This window comes from Microtus ochrogaster, unplaced genomic scaffold (genome assembly GCF_000317375.1).
Source record: "Microtus ochrogaster isolate Prairie Vole_2 unplaced genomic scaffold, MicOch1.0 UNK3, whole genome shotgun sequence".
NCBI classification, from domain to species: Eukaryota; Metazoa; Chordata; class Mammalia; order Rodentia; family Cricetidae; genus Microtus; species Microtus ochrogaster.
The window spans coordinates 6,115,371-6,132,539 of NW_004949101.1; the positions used below are offsets into that span (position 1 = coordinate 6,115,371).

A 17,169-nucleotide genomic window follows, 5' to 3' on the forward strand; every position below is an offset into this window, starting at 1 on the left:
TTTTTGCTAATATTTTTTGTAGACTTGATCAAGTGGCTATTATGTTCTACTGGGCTCTTTGAGGATTATGATGCAGAGTTGTACAAGATAATTGTGTTGCAGCTGGGGATATAGCTCAGCAGTAGAGTGATGGTCTTACATGCTCCAAACCCCAGATGTGGTGGTCCATGCCTTTGACCTCCACATTCAGGGGGCTGAGGCAGGAGATCTCTGTGAGTTCCAGGACAGCCAGGGCTATAGAGAGAAATGCTGTTTCAAACAAATAACAACAACAAACAAACAAAAAAACAGTTTGATGCATAAACACACACACACAAATTCTTCTCAAACTTCAGTGTGCAATCAGACCTCTATAAGCTGTAGATTCTGATTGAACTTACCATGTCAAGTTCTGGCCTCCAAACACATGTGTGCATATGTGTATGCCCATACATGCATGCACACACGAAAAAGAAAAGCCGGTGATACTAATGTTTACCTAGCTGTTCCAAAGTTGTGGTTTCACTACTTCAATGCACCAAAAGCACCCCCAGAGGGCATATTACATCATACACTGCACTCCAATCCCTGAGTTTCTAATTCACTGAGGATGAAGTAAGGCCTGAGAATCTTCATTTTTCACCAGAGCTCCAGGCACCGGTATTGCTGTTGACTTTGAGAAGCACACTGAGAACTCCTGTGGAATCAGACAGTCTGGCACGTGAATGACAGGCAGTAGAATGTGGAAGTTCAGCAGCAGAGCCATTAGCAGGAAAGGGTATGAGCACAGGAAGGATGAGTGAAAGCAACAGTCCTCGCTAGGAAGACCACAGTGAGTTCGAGAGAAGAAAGGAAAGAGCATTCCAGAGACTTTGACGTTACTAAAGCACAGAGCATAGCAGTTACTACAGGACACGAGGTTTGGTCAATAGCTGGGATACGGGGTAGGGGGCACTAAGGCAAGAAGGGCATTCAGTGTTCTTCTTTGGTCTTGTCAAAGCAATAAGGAGCCCATGCAGAGCTGGTCCAAGTTCTTTATGCTATTAGCCTGGAGGATAGTGACAATGTATTTAAGAAATAGCTGGAGGTATCCAAAAATAACTAGAATCCGTCAGGGTGATGACACATCTAAGAGCCTAAACCTCAGCAGTAGGTTGATGATGGAGGGATTTAGTGGGATGGAAAGAGCAGGTCAGCCTGCCAATAGCAGGGATAGTTTGGAAGCTTCAGCCCCACTATGCTGCTACAATGTTTTCATCCCCTAAATTGATGGCTGTACTAAATAATCACAGACCAGGTGTTTGGGGTGGGGGAGAATGAGGAGCAAGGTGTGGTAAAGCTTTGTGCATAATGGGGTTCTCTGGCAATCAATTAGATGCACGGTTCTCCAGCTTGGGAAATGTCCAAGCATAAGGAACGAGAGTGTCCAATTGTGCAGAGAGGATATTCCGAGTGAAAGAAAATAACTGAGTGATTGACACCACAGCTCAGATCCTAGTACATGTAAAAATATCTCCAGACTGTGCACAGGAACAGAGGTCACTGATTCTGTCACCAGTCTGTCTTGGGCAGAGGACACACGCATTATCCATGTCCATTTTACACACTTCCAGATATAGCAAAGCTGCATAGAGTGAGGGGCTCCACTGCCAGGATGGGTTTGAAGAGATTCTGGTAAATATAAATCTCTTCCGTGCCAGGCAAGTGGTACTAGCTGTCAGCCAGAGCCCAGTGTGGCTTATGGGACAGAGGCTGCTTCTCTGGGGGTTTTCCCAGGATGCTTGGGCTTCCTCACAGGGTGATGCCTGGGTCTGGAGAGAACCGTGGTGACAGGGTATCAGCTCTGTAACCTGCCTGAGAAAGTCACTGAATCACTCTCTAGGTGTTTGCAAGCCCAGCCTGTGGTTTAGAGGAAGGGAGCACACCTTCACCTTTTTGTCTCAGTGGGAGGTGTGTACAAGTCACACTGTGAGGTCAGCACATAGAGAGGAGATCATCTTTGACAAGAACTACATCTCTAATGAATGTCTGCCTCTTTTTTTTTTTTTTTTTTTTTTTTAAATCTCTCCTGGCCTGAAGCTTTCTGCTCTTTCCTCTGTGGTCAAGGTACTCAGTGTTCACATGCTATTTACTAAGTGTGAAAAAAAAAAAAAAAAAAAAAAAAACTGGAGCCCAACCTTGGAGCCAGGATTCTAATACGCTGCCTGAGTTAGCCATCTGCACTGCGAATTTGAGAAAATGATTCTCGGGATCACAGTGGTTTCTCTGGCTACGGAGGCTCAGGGCTCCATCCCAGTTCTCAATTGCTGTGTGACATCCCTGGTGCCTCCTCTCCAACTCCACTTCACACAATGTGTCAAAACCGTGTTCCGCAGAGACACCTCCGAGGCAGGTGCAGGGGCTTATGGAGCGATGCGTACTCTCTTCGCACAGGCTAATCACTGGCAGGCTTTTTTGGGAGAATCTTTTTCTAGGGCATGAAAAACAGCCTCTGACAATAGGCTGGTCCCAGCTGACTGACAGACTGGCACCGGGGAAGAGCCACTCAGTTCATTCCTCCCAGCTCAGTGACATCCCTTTAGGGAAAACTGGAAACCCCTTCCTAAGTCCCATTAACCCTTAAGGACCAGGATATAGGCCCTTAGGCCATCTGCTTCGGGCAACGGATGAAGAAATAGCTTGTGCTGTCGTTTGCCAAAATTCTGTACAGCAAGGGAAACAGGGATGGATCCTTTGAAATAAATCAAAACCCACACAGCCCTTGTGCTTGCTAATGAGGAAGGCCACTAGTCAATTATAGACGCGCGCAAACTAAAGGCTGATGTCACCATCAGCTGACATCGTGCGTTCCATGTCTGTTTATCTATCGCCAATTTTGAATGCTGAAGCCATGCCAGGCATTGAGGATGCAGCTGTTAAGAGGCGCCGCCCCGCATGGGGGTGGAATTAGATGTACAAGGAGCATGGGGCATGTCAGGGTCAGGAAAACCAGGTTCAAGCCCGACTTTCTTAGACTCAGGGTAATTGTCCTTGTCTTCTGCAGCTGTGCGGCTGAGACTTTAGGCCTGGCAGAGGTGAGCTGCAAATGTCTGGGCATCTAAAAGGAGAGCCTGTGCCAGGCAAGTTATCCCAACCTCATGCCGACTGAGGATATCGCAGTGCATGCGCAGGGGTCACCTCCCTCTTGGTGCAAGGCCATGGGTCACGGCTGTCCCCATCGACACTTCACATTCATGTGTTACCTCTCGAATTCCCTGTATAAGGTCCTTAAAATAACCGGGTATCTCTAACACTACGGGTAGTTTTATGAACGAAAGAGCTGGCCCTTCACATCTCAGCACTCCCGTTCTAGACTCCCAGACCCAGGTTCGCTCTCAGTGTTGCGACCTTGTACCTCCTCCTTCCATATCACTGTGCTATGGTCACCTTGCTAAAGAACTCAAGCTAGCTGCTGATTCTTTGGAGGGCTGTGAGCTAGAGCCGGAGGGTGGCCGTGTCTGACAAGCATCCTGATACCCGGCATCTGAACCAAAGATAATACAGGGTCTTAGGCAGGGTCTACCAACTTGTTTTATAGCGAGTTTACTGTACCCAGTCACACCACTACCACTGTCTGTGACGGCCTAATGGCATGACCAAGTAGTTGCCACAGAGACTAGCCCCTTAAACTTGAACTATTCACCTATCTTGCCTTTAAAAATAAAATGCAGACCCCCCCGACTGCTAGTCAATCAAGACTGTAGATTCTTATTGTCTGAGACATTCACAGACATGTGATATCGCTCTTCTCTGACCCCTAGCCGACAGCAAGCCAGATTTAATTGTGCCCCAGTGCACCATGGGTACTGAGATTCTTAAAAGCTTGCAGGCAGCACAGATGGGCTGCAGGCCCCAATGGGTTAACTGGAGCATCCTGAGTGCCTTCCTCTTGTCTCCTTCCCAATTCAGCCATGTGACTTTCATTTTTAGATTTGGAATTTGCAGCTGATTCCTGCAGCTGCTTTGGGAAACAGATTTTAAGGAGAAAGTTAAAATGCACAGCTGAGAACTGTGACTCCCACCCCACCCCCAGCACATTTATATGCAAATAGCCAAGAGCCTTGTTTTTGCAACCACTGAAATTGAATCCCAAACCCAGTGATCTTTCTGCGCTGTTTAACCTTCCTTGCTTCCCCCCTTTGCTTTGAGAGACACGTTCCTACCTACCTTTGGCTTTTCTCTCGCATGTACACGCTGAGCCATTTGCCACCTCCTTATTAATAAAGGCAGATTATGTTTCATTTCCATAGAGCTGTATTTGCTAGGAGAGGTTGGTATTTAGCATTTGCCAATTTCCACGGGGAAGGAAGCCTTTTACTCTGTGGGATTAAGATAAAACTGCCTGGAAAGGAACATCTGGGAAGCTAAGAGTGGACACACACTTGTCCAAGGCTGGCAGTGTGCAGAAGTAATTTTAAAATGCCATCAGATCCCTTTCCTTTTCCCCAGGGGCCAGGAATGATCTGTCTTGTTCTAGGCGGGAGACTAGTACTTCCTGAGAATCCAACACCATTTAAGGGGTCGAGAAAAGTGTGCTAAGTTCCTAAACCGAGGATGATACTATATGGATCTGGGAGATGCCCTGGAAAATGGTGGATTTTTTTTTTAACATTGTATTTTAAAATATGTTAGCCATTCAAGGAAAGTACATGGTCCAGAGAGATGGTTTAGTGCCTCAGAGCCTGACGACCCAGTTCCCATCCTTGGAGTCGACATAGTGGAAGTAGACTACTTAACAAGGTATTCTCTGACCTCTTTATGACCGTGCAAACACATTGAATACAATAATTTAATTTTTCACTCAGTGATGTTTTGCCTACATGTATGTCTGTGCACCACATGCATGCCGGATGTCAGCAGATGTCAGAAGAGGGTGTTGAATCCCCTAGAACTGCAGTGACAGACAGTGGTGAGCTGCCATGTGGATGCTGGGAATTAAACCTGGGTCCTCTGAAATCATAAGTGCTCTTAACCACTGAGCCATTTCTCCATTTTCAATATTTGTTTTAAATAGTCAGAAGGAGCCCCAATTGCGTTGCATGCCTTTAACCCCAATACTGAGTCAGGGTGGTGGTGGTGGAGGTAGTGGTGGTGATGATCACTGTGAGTTTGTTCTAGGATTGGCCTATGTAGCAGCAAGTTCTAGGCCAGATAGCTAGGGCTGTCTAGAAGAACTTTGTTTTTAAAAAAGAAAAAAGAAAGGGGAAAAAAGCAAATGAAGCATAAATAATTAATCTGTGTCTTTCCTGCCCCTTTCTAAATATTTATCCTCTCCCTCATTTCCACAGCAGTAGTGTCAAGGTCAAAGGGGAGATGTTCATTGACACTAGTTACCTAGTTACGGCACCGATGCTCTTTCTCAGGATCTACATTGAATTTAGTTTTGCCTTCATATACTCCTCGAATCTGGAACAGTTTCTCGGTTTGTCTTTGTCTTTAGTGACCTTGATATCTTGGAAATGTGACAAGCCTGCCATTTATAGACTTTCCTTCCTTTGGTTTTTGGGAGAATAGGGCTCCCTAGACAATTTTATTGTGTGGCTAGAATCGAGAACATTGACCCCAGGTAATTGAGAACAAAACCATATGCTTAGTAAATTGCTTCTGGAGGTCATGAGAAAAGTGAGGTAGTAACTATGGAAGAGTGTAGCCTCTATAGTTATAGAAGTAGTAACTATCGAAATATAGAAGTAACTATAGTGCTCAACAGAGCCTAGATCTGTGAACTCCTCTAAAGTTTTCTTCAGAATGGTTGCTCTTTATCCTCCCTTCTCTTCCTCATATTGAGGTCACAGATGAGAGAATTCACTTGATATTAGCCTAATTTCCTCATCCCACATCAACATGGAGTCACTATGAAAATTGGGTCCTGTCCCACCTTTGCTGAACACCAAGGAAAGATGGCTGAGTGTAGACCCCCATTCCTGTAGATCCCATGACAGGGCTTGAGCTTAACTTACACTCTATGCTCACTAGAGTGGCAGTTCTCAGAGGCTAGGGGTGAGCCACCAGCCTCCAGGAGCTTGGATTTTCCTGTGTGGGAAATTTACAGATGGCCGGATACAGAAGAGTTGGCTGTTAATCCTCAAGGCTTCCCCACTGGTGGCATTTCCTTCTTCCAGTCTTTACCTTACTTTGCCCTTCTTCACATGATAGGAGGTTCTGTCCGTGTCATTAACTCCTATAGCTCCAGAAAGGAGGGCAACAGCTAACACAGGCAACAACTGTATATCCTTGCAGAGGAAAGAAATACCAGAGAGAATGTAAGCAACTTACAATCAGTTAAGAGGAAGCTTTACTTATGATGTTGAAGTTACTCCAAGTCCTCTTTTCCTTTACTCCCTTGACCAATCTCTCTCTTTGTAGATTGCTGCCTCTTTCTAGCCTTTTCCATCTTTCTATTAGAACACATCCATTTCTTCTGCACAGAAATACGGCTCTGGAGAAGAGCCAGCCAATAAATCCCTCTCTCCTGCAGGAGTAGGATGAAGCAGACAGCCAAGTACACAGTCTTTCTTGTCACAGTGGAAAATTGGAAAGAAGGTTTGGTTACCCAGTGTGACTCTGATAGATTTTGCAAAAGCCAAGAAAGTTAAGTTCCTCTCCTGGTTTCTAAAAAGAAAAAAAATCAAATATCATTTCTTCATAGGGAGTTATACATGTGTGCATGTGTTTTGTGTGTGTGTTGATACCATTATTTCTATATGCCAGGAAATGTCTATATGTATGTGTCTAACATTTACCTTTATATTCTTAAGTGGTAAATAATTGGTACTATGGTCTATATATGACAACCATAGCTATGAAGGGGGAAGTTAGGCCATCAGGCTGATATTTAAACCTCTGTTTTCTGATGTTCTAACATTCCTGTTCATACTGTCTCAATTTTGAATAGCTGCCTGTGAACCCAACAGACAGAGGCGCGGGCCCCGTGTGGGTTGTGCCAGCTTACAGTTGCTGTAGGGAATTAAAACTCACAGGTATTCTGACTTAGGAAATTGAGAATTAGCTGCATGGCTTAAAGATTCTCAGGATGTTTTACTCTTCCTAGCTGTCAAGGGCTCACACCTGCCAATCACTTCAGTATGGAGTTGTTCTCAAAGGCTGGCCCCCAGGGCAGCAGCAGCAACTGCACTACCTGGAAGCTGTTAAAGGCACAACATTCTGACATTTCTTACCCCGGATTCCCAAACCAGAAGCTACAAGACCTGGAGCCTACATGGAGGGTCAGAATCTGGGACTCACTAGTGTCTGATGGCAATTCTGTTTCTGACCCTAGTACAGAAGCCTTCAACTGTCGTGGTTAGCATAATAACTTCTGGCTGCTTACTTGATCTGTGGCCTTGTGCAAGGAAATTAACTAGTTTGTTGGTACCTGGGGTTGTTCATCTTAAAGGGGGAGTGGAAGCAGTAACTACTTGATTGTTGTCAAGGCAGAATTAACTTATGAACAATTATTTGAACAGTGACGAATGCTATTTAACATTAGATGTTTATAGATTCTCTGTCCATATTAATTCTACTTACCCAAACAAAAACCTAGAACTTTTCCAGCCTCTCACAGTCATGCTTTAGAGAGGATGCTGTTGCCTCAGTCTTTACTAGACTAGGCTGCTAATGAATCTCCTCTCGACTGTGTCATGCCAATACCCGGCATCAGATGAAACGAAACCAAAACTCTGTTTCAGGAGCAACTCGGCCCTCTCTGGGAAGCATTTGATAACCACAAGCGAGCTGCCTGCATCTTGTGCTTTGCAGATGAAGAGGCCTGTGACCAACTCTGTTGAATCCTTTATTACTTGCAAAGTGGATGATTGCTTAGAGAGGATGATCACTCAAGACACACTGACATTTACCTAGCATTTGCCTCCTGACTCTCTACACACAACTGGAAGGCACGGCCAGGAGATTGATTGCTGAGGAGGCCCAACCAGTCAGAAAAGGGCTTTGGACAGAAGATTGAAAAAGCAATTGTTATTCAGGCCACAGCTCAGTCTTGTCCACAGGCCAGGGATAAACAGGAAGGTTTCTTCTATGCAGCATTTCAGAAGGCTACCTATGTAACAAGTGTCTTCTTTCCTTGCTATCAGAACTCAAGTGTGAATCCTCTGGCTCAATTTTTATGGATTCTAAAAGAAGGAGAATTGGATTTAAGAAAAACAACAAAGGAAAGAAAAGGAAAATAAAATAAAATAAGCGGTGTTGTCTCTTGATGGAAAATGTGGTGAAGGGTGTTTAAGGCATATCTTAAACACGAAGAAATACTAGGTAGGGGCTCTTGAACATAAAGAAAAGTGCAGGCCCTGAGTTTGCCCCATTAGACATTGTCACAGCCAGTTAAACCACAGTGGCTGAATCAGTATATCAGGAAACAGCAGTATAAGAGGTAGCTAAGAAAATAGATCTCGTGTAAATGCAAAATGAGCCGTGTGGAAGCATGAACTCAGGACACACAGTCTGGATGTGCCATTTAATAATTGGTCCTGGGAGTATTTTGACAACGAAGTACAGTTGTTTCTCAGTAGCTATCAAAGGACAAAATAAATTCAAGCTGCATTAAATGTCGAGGGTAGGAACATGGAACCACGTATAAACACAGACTGAAGCAGATGAAAAATTAAAACAAGAAGCAACATGTGGGCATCTGGGCAGGTTCTTATAGTTAGACAAAGGCAAAAGGTGTCCATATAGGGGCTAAATTAGACAATTAACTCTTGTGCTAGGTGTCTTAATAAAAATCAAGAAATTAGTCCAAGAAGAGAGACAAGACAATGAATGGTATATTCTATTCTACCATATCCTCAAAGTTCTTTTCTTTTAGTTTAAATTTAAATGTTATTTACGTGTGGTTGTGTGTGTTTAAGCATGCCATAATGTGCATATGGGGATTAAATGACAACTTTTGGGGGCTGTTTTTTGTTTGATTGGTTTTTTTTTCTACCTTGCGGAGGCAGAATTTCTTGTGGTTTTTGCTATGCTGCATACTCTTCGTTAGCTGGTTAGAAGCTTCCAGAAAGCTCCACCTGTCTCATCTTGCTATAGGAATGCTGGGAAATACAGATGTACACCATAGCATCCAGGTTTTTTTTCTGTTTGTTTTTGTTTTTTAAACGTGTTCTGGTGATTGAACTTGAACTTGGGCCTTTACGATGGCACCGCAAGTACATTTACCTGATGAGCCATCTTACTGGCTCACTCTCCCCAAGTTTCTTTCCAGCCACTGCTGTGGAACAGCATTTCTGCTTCCTCCACATACGCTTAAGCCCTCTGTCCAGTGCTGAATTGCTTTGACCAATTGACATACCCAACTGGCACTCCTCCCTGAGCTGCTGTGCTGACTGGCTTGGTCTTGTGAGTGAAAACAGTGGGTTGAGCCAGAGCATAGAGCGAAACATTATCACAAAGCAGGCAGCATGCTAGAGCATCATCAGACACGATCAATACCCTGCTAGTTACTCAGCCAAACTCCCAGGAGTTAGTCAGGTCAGTTGACCAACTGATACTCAATAATGTGTGGGCCAAAGTGATTATGTAGAGTCGCTTCTAGATATGATTAGGAGTAATGTCTTCACTCTTGTGGCCTCGAACTTCATGCTGAAGGGACGGCACCCCACGATGGCAGCTTAGAGGAACTCTGTTTAACTTAGAGTCTCTCTAAACCACTCATTGAGGCCTGATAGTCCTGTGATTGGCCAGCTTGGGTTATATGTCTGTCTGTCATCTTCTGGCAGGTGTAGGATTGGAAGACCTATAACCAGGAAAACCAAGCAAGGTATTTTCTACTAGGCTAAAGATTTTGGCAGAGGCAAAAATGAAGCTCAGCAGGCATTGTCAGTGACAAAGGACATGGAAGCCCACATGGAAGGAACGAGCTTTGCTTCCCAGGGAGATAGAAAGAACTATGTGTCGGAAAATATCACAATTGCAATTATGAACTGAAAGACAAGTAGAAACATTTGTGTGGGACACATGACAATAAAGATAAAACTCTCTATATATAAAGAGCCAGCTCATAAATATCAATAGAAAAGCAAAATTCCAGTGATAAATGACCAAAGAACAAGAGCAGATTAATTCCCCAATCAGAAAATACAAGCAGCTGACAGAAATCTGTCCACCCTCATTTAGTAAATGAAGACAGGATAGTTAAAATAATAATGAGAAACAATTTCTCATGCTGACACGTTCAAGCGTCCATGTTTATAGTGCCCTCAAGGTCAGCGAGGGCCACACAAAGTGGAAATTCTCATTTTATAATTGCTAGCAGTATGACTCTGTAACGTAATTTGGTGATTAGGGACAAATATTCATTAACCCTGGGGCCTTTCTTGAAAGTCCTAGCCTGGTGTAGACAGAAACTGTGGTTAAAAAAGAGTGTTGGTAGTTTTATTTAGAGGAAGTAAGACCCACATAAGCTGAATATCATACAGCAGGGAAGTGGTACAATAAACTCCAGCTATTGCTTTGAAGTATTTTTAATGACTTAATAATTGATGAGAAAATGCTTTGATACACCCTCCTCAAGAAGCAATGGATGTCCATGGCACAAAGTATGATTCGTACAATATTGAAAATAATATAAAATGAAAATAGATCAAAGCTATTACCTGAAGTTGCTTACAGGATTTTATCAATTCACACTCATTATTTTGATTGATTGGTACATAGAGAAAGAAACAACAATAAAGGACCCTTTCAGTAGCTGCTTCTTGCATGCATTGATTTTTTTTGTATGCATTTCCCCTGCCCCCGTTGTACTGTTGGTAAATTAAAAATAAATTCAATACTGGCTAAGTAGCTTATCCATAAAATTTCATTTTTCTGTACTTAAAAAAATTTCTATTGCTACTTTTTAAAGTCATTCAGGATAGGTGATGTTGACTTACCCCTTTTTATGAAATTTCAAATAAGAGAAAGACTTAACATCCTGGTTCAGTACTCATTTTTTTCTGTTGCTAAAAAAAATCTTAATGTGAAGGCTTTCTCAAATTTTTGGAACTACAAAAATATTATAATGCAAAGTTAAATAATTTAAAAATTCCTTAATTATAATTTTAGCTGCTATAGCTTTAATATTTATATTTTTGGTTAAGTATTAGTTTTATTGCATAGTATTTAGAAAATAAGCCTTTTATTTATAAGGTACAAAAACAATTACATAACAAAGAATAACTTAACTCAGTGGTAGAGTTTACGCTCTGAATCCGGATAACTGGATGTCTATTCAAAATGAATATTCAACACTGAAACAGACAAATTCATTTAACTAAAAAATCAATTCCTTTCTTCAGTCCCCTCTCGCTATAGTCTGGCTGAGAAATGGGCCCCCACGGCCTCATGTTTGAACACTGACAGCATCAGTAGACAAGCATGAATAACAGGCAGAGTCTTGACTAGTTAGGTATAAATGAAGCATTGTACCCAGCATGGTGTGAATCAAGTCCAACGATCATCATTGTCAATGTGAACCATGTGTTGAGGGTGCCCGCTACAATAGGAGACTGTGCTGCCTGCTTTTTATCTCTTCTTCAAACCTTATTTACTACTAGAAGCATGCTGCTTTAGGGTGGCAGCCTGGATGTCCTTAGGCCAGGTCATCTCTGGCATTTGGTAAAAGGGCTCACTTGGTTGTCAACAAGAACAACAACTGGACAGCTGGTAGCGCTTGTTCCGAAAGAGATGGAGTGACTTGCGTTTGGTGCAATGCTTATGGATATCCCCTTTGGAGAGGGCATTGAGTTTTTCCATGGTGATTTTTGGTGGACCTGTTTTGCACTTTGAACCATTCTTGTAATTTTAGCTATCATGATTCTCTCAGCAGTGGACTGAGTGTGTGGCTGCCAGGATCACACAGCCAGTCAGTTACAAGATGATGGGAGTGTTGGAGAGACTTCTAGTAATGGAGGATGTACCCCACGGCTGGACCCATTGCCTTTTGCTCATCAACCTATGTGAGTAAGTTAAACTTATCCAGCATAAAGAAAACATTGTTGTGGGTACGTGTGTCTATCATGTCTACTTCTTTGTAGTTTGAAAAACATGGACAAAACTTCAGTTAGTCTCAGGAAGGGAAGAAAATTATTGAGTCAAAGTCAATTTACAGAAGTAACTTTAAATATGCTTATTTACCGCCAAATAGTATGAAATGAGCGCAGGATTTTTGCTTGTGGCTAAAGAACAAATTTCACAAAACACATGATTCCACATGATCCTCTCAAAGAAGTTTATTTGCACTCTGCTCTAACAAATATAGTTTGAAGGCAACAGTCATTTAAGTATCATAGTTTGTGGCACAGATGAGAACAGACAAACAGACTCAGAAGCTGTCCAGCATGTCAAGACTGGCTTAACAAAAGAGGCACATGTTACCCTATTATTACCAGAAGACGTTTGTTTGTTTGTTTGTTTTTTTCCTTGCAAGCAACAGACTACATGTATCCGCGTTAAGTAAAAACATATCTTGTTCAAGAAAAGTACTTTTCTCCTGATTTTCCTTTATATCACAAATGTCAGGGTAAGGCAAATCCTTAATGAGTCATATGATAAAAACCCTATTTCCCGAGAAAATATATTGAGCGTATTCTGCTAACTTTGTTGTTGTTCAAAGCACAGCCGACATGCACCACATACAGAGAAATGTCTTTTGCAAACCAAGTGCGTCAAGCAGAACTGGACTAATTCACAAAGAGGCTTTTCAGAGTTTCATAGGAAGATTTACAATTAGCTGCAGTGATTAATATGTGACCTGGTGTCATAGACAGGGCTTCGGATGTCTTCTTTGTAAGCTTTTATCAAAGAAGACTTGTCTATCATCTGAATAGTTACCAGCAAGAGGAAAAGCCCCTTTGTCTAGCCTGCAGCAAGTACCTTTTTAATTAGGACTCTTATGTCGAAGACCTACTTCAACTGTCTGTGTGCAAACATGACTAACAACAGGGCTACTTTCCTCCCATCCTCCCACTGCCCTTCATGTCGTCTGGCCCGGCTGAAGTGTGATTGGAAACGGCCCTCTGGAATTCATGTGTAGAAGAATTGGTCTACTTCCCACATGGACTGCATTGCACAGCCTGTGCAGTGCCAGGGCCAGCAGGCAACGGGTTTCCTCTTTTGTGATGTCTTCAGGCTGGCCCAGAGCTAAAATTTTAATATTTCATTATTGAAGTGTGAATTAACTGCATTATTTATTTTAAAGCATACAATCGTTCAGCCACAGAGCAACCAAAAATCTACGGCAAAGCAAAAATGAAAATGTCTAATTCATAAAAAGAAGTCTAAGCAAATGCAGGAGTGGGACTCCCCCCTCTCTGTTTCCTAGATACGAAGAGCGCTTTCCTTTTTTCTACAGTTTCCATAGAGTGCTCTCCTTCGATTTCTTAACCCATGCAATATGAGTGCATCAAATGGCTGCCATTGGTAATAAAGAGAACGGTGGGCTGGATCCCTTCCGTCCTGGTTGTCCCTTTTTCGCCTTTGTCCATTTAGAAGCCTGCCATCCACTACAGCCCCCTAAGGAGTCCCAGCAGTACTTCCCCTGGAAGTTCTGGGGAAACACCCTCCTAGCTTGGTTCTTTTGTCAGGCATGTCCTAAAAATGATGGGCGCTTGTAAAATAGCTAGGAAGGTGGCAAGGACACTGAAGCTATCGCTATCTGAATGGCATCCGTTCTTCAATTATTTAGAGAAAGTATTGTTCTAGAAAACAGTGTGTAATGGAGAGGTGTGTGCGTTCATGTCAAACTGTAGAAGGAAGAGAGGCCATGGGGTAGCATCATGAAATTGCTGAAATAGCCTTGTTGCTAGGATGAATTGCTTTAGTGAAAATTAGAGATGTTAAAAGGTAACATATGCAGATGCATGATTTGCTACTTATTCTATTATACAAAGTATGTTCTCTTCCTGTCTCGAAAAACCAAAAAAAAAAAAAACAAACAAAAACTGTTCTCTGGAAGAGGCAATTAATTCAGAACAGCTGAAACTGGTCATAGGAAGATAAGGTGAGTTTTCCACAGGAAAGGACAAAACTAGAGAGCTGGATGAGACATTTATAAAGTGGTATCATCTCACTATTGACTTTAGATTTTGTCGGTTCCCACTTCCCATCCCCCTTCTGTTAAGAACAGCAACATAAACATGCCAAGTCTAAAGCATTGTAGAGGTCAGGTGATGTGCAAAAGATACTACCATGTCTTTGGAACCCAGGGAGGTAGCGGGAGAACTTCCGTATGTTCTGGGACAGAGAGTCGGGATGATGCCCGGCCTCCTCTGGTCTTCATTGCTTGAGCTATCTCTATTCCACTGGCTTCTTAAGTTGTTAATAGTTCTAACTACCTTTTGGATGAGTGGATGATCCATCAAATCATTCTTGAACTTGGCATGAGCAGACAGGTAAGCCAGGACTGGAAGCAATGGCTCCTAGGGCTGCTAACTTCAAGTGTAAACCTCTGTGGGCTAACACACCTTGGCTCAACATGGATATTCTTTTATGAAAAGTAGAGATTTCATGAGGAACTTTGGAAATTGAAACTATTATTTAATAGGTTTGTTTGGGTCCTAAAATGGAGCAAGTGCATCTATTAGGTTTTAATGATAGTAATACCCTTTCCCATTGCATATGAAGAAGCACATCTCAGTGAAGGGCTCTATATGGAAGCACACCGTGAAGACCTCATAAACCAAAGAAGCTGTGCTCATAATCAGCCTCAAAAGGGAATGCACAAGACATCCTGGGTGTGGAGGTGAAGACCCTGGTGGCTGCCAGGTCCCACCTTCTTCATTAAACCCCGATTAAAACATTTTGAACCCCTCATTCAGACCTCTTCAAGGTGTTCTCCGAGGCTTCTGTCCATTTTCTATCCTTCCTCCTCTGTTTGTAGATTTTACCAATTTTGAGCCTGGTGATTCTTGAAATTTAGCCTGAAGAGCTTGCCAATCACCCCCCCCCCCCCGGGAGAAATCACTCTATGACCAGCTTTGTGAGGTAACCAAGAAAACAGACAGGGACTAGGAGACACAGGTGAGTCTTATCCCTATCACCAACCCTAGGGTGAGGCAAAGAGAAAAGACAGCAATGAAAGGGATGGAGCGCCTGAAAGTTTGCCTTAGCATGGGGCCTCTCACAAGTGGAGGGAGCTTGCTTTCTTATTCCTTTTTCTTTCTTTCTCTTTCTTTCTTCCTTTTTAATTTTTTCCTGTTTCCTTTTCTGTAGGTAAACAAAACAAAATGCAGCTGGAGTGTTAGAGCAAAGGACCCTTCCTTCTTCGGACTCGCCTCCCCCCTCCCCCACCCTCTTCCACAGCACACACTATCTTCTTCCCAAGTCCCCCAGGGCCAGGCCTTGCGATGCTGAGGGTTGTCATTTAGCTTCAGTTCTTTGTTCCTTTGCTTCAGCTTCATCTTGTGGCCCTGAGGAAGACAAAGAGAAACAAACTGTTTGTTAGATGAAAGATTAGGTGTCTTCACAAGGCTTAGCAAGGAATAGTTTTTTTAATGCAGCCCATGAACTGTCAGTCCTCAGCCAGGCCTAGCAAGAGCTTATTTGACTATCAAAGGGCTTTACCTATCTGCACTGTAATTGCTAGCACCTGGTATCTTTAATGATCTTCTAAATCACCGCTGATTAATGTAGGCCACATGACACATTGCTTCAGCTGGTGGGGACGATTAACTCAAGTGTTCAAAGAATTCTTTGAACAATCTATCTTTGATGTGTCCATCCTTTCCAGACTATTCCCACAGTCTAGATTCTAGGGACCAGAATGCAAATAAAGACTTATATTATGTTGCTTTGCATTGATGAGACCTTTCTTCTTGCATATCTGCTGTCCTCCAACCAGAGACAACTTCAATAGACTCTTTCCCAGAAGAGTCTCTGCTCATTTTAGTTAGACTTTTAAAACTGAGGTTAGTTCACCTCCAGGGAAATGCATGAATCAGATGTACTCTGTTGATTCTAGTTTTATATTCATATTTAGTCCGTGACACTATCATATCTGAAAAATCCTCATGATTCTAGATATATCCCTTTGTCAAGGCCAAACCTGCTGGAACCAACAATTCTTGGTCCTAGAACTTTCTACACATGAGATCTCTGCAAATAGGATCACAGGAGTGTCTTTCACTCAGCACAGTGTTTCTGTGAGGTATACTGCTGCTGCTTAAGTTTATTTTGTTCTTCTCCAATGATGACTGTCAAGACCCTGTGTACAGAAATCACATCTTCATCATTCTATTGTGAGATATTTAGACTGTACCAAGAACATAGCATCCATATGAATGAGGTTTGGTATATTGGTATTTCTTTTGAGAGGTGTTTATTTGGGTCATTTTCTTATTAAGTGGAAAATTTGCTTTTAAGTCTTTTGGTTTCTACTCTGGATATTCTTCTTTTTAGATATACAGCTGACAAATGTTTCCTCCCACTGTCAATGTCTCTCCGTTATGTTGATTGTCTTTGTGACAAATGTTGTGACAAATGTTTCCTCCCACTGTCAATGTCTCTCCGTTATGTTGATTGTCTTTGTGACTTAGGAGCTTCGCTCTTGGACGTAACCCTGTTTACAAAGTGCTTCTTTTGCTCTTGGGCTATTGGAATCCTATCCAGAAAAAACATTGCCCAGACCAATGACATAAAGTGTTTTGCTCGAATAGTTTTGGATGCTACATTTATGTCTTTTAGTTGATTTTTGTACAGGGTAAAAAACAAAACAAAACAAAACCGAACAAATTTCAATCACCTGCAGGTGCAGGTGGATTCTGACTTTGCAAAGACTGCCTACCGTGCCTCTAACCTGGATTTTTTCTTCCTCCGGATTACATTTTTGTTATTGTTTTCTGTTTTCATATGGTTAGGTTTTCATTGCTGTTGTTCCAGCTTTGTGAAGAAACTTAGGTTTTCTACTAGTTGCTTTTCTCATTGCTGTGACTAAATGCTGAGCTAGAAGCAATGTAAAGGAGGAAGAAATTTTTCTATGCAGCAGTTTAAGAAAGGACACAGTCAATCATAGTACCCATAGTTAGTACAGAGTGACGATGAATGCTTGTCCTCTTAGTGGTTTGCTGTGGTTTGCGGGTGAAAGGTTCATCACGGGGTTAAGGTCCTTGAATACCTGGTTTCTGAAACTAGTTTGGGGTGTTGTGGAACCATTGCCAGTCA

The 17,169-nt window shown here is 42.4% G+C and overlaps 1 protein-coding gene across 1 annotated transcript in view; it reads right to left on the minus strand.

The window, feature by feature from the left end:
* Positions 1-12,228: 12,228 nt before the first annotated feature.
* The window catches only part of Macrod2 (MACRO domain containing 2), a 1,889,857-nt gene continuing 1,884,916 nt past the window's right edge, over positions 12,229-17,169 (minus strand). Inside the window, exon 19 of the mRNA XM_026788524.1 lies at positions 12,229-15,419. The gene's annotated coding sequence lies outside the window, so the exon portion shown is untranslated. The remainder of the gene's footprint in view (positions 15,420-17,169) is intronic.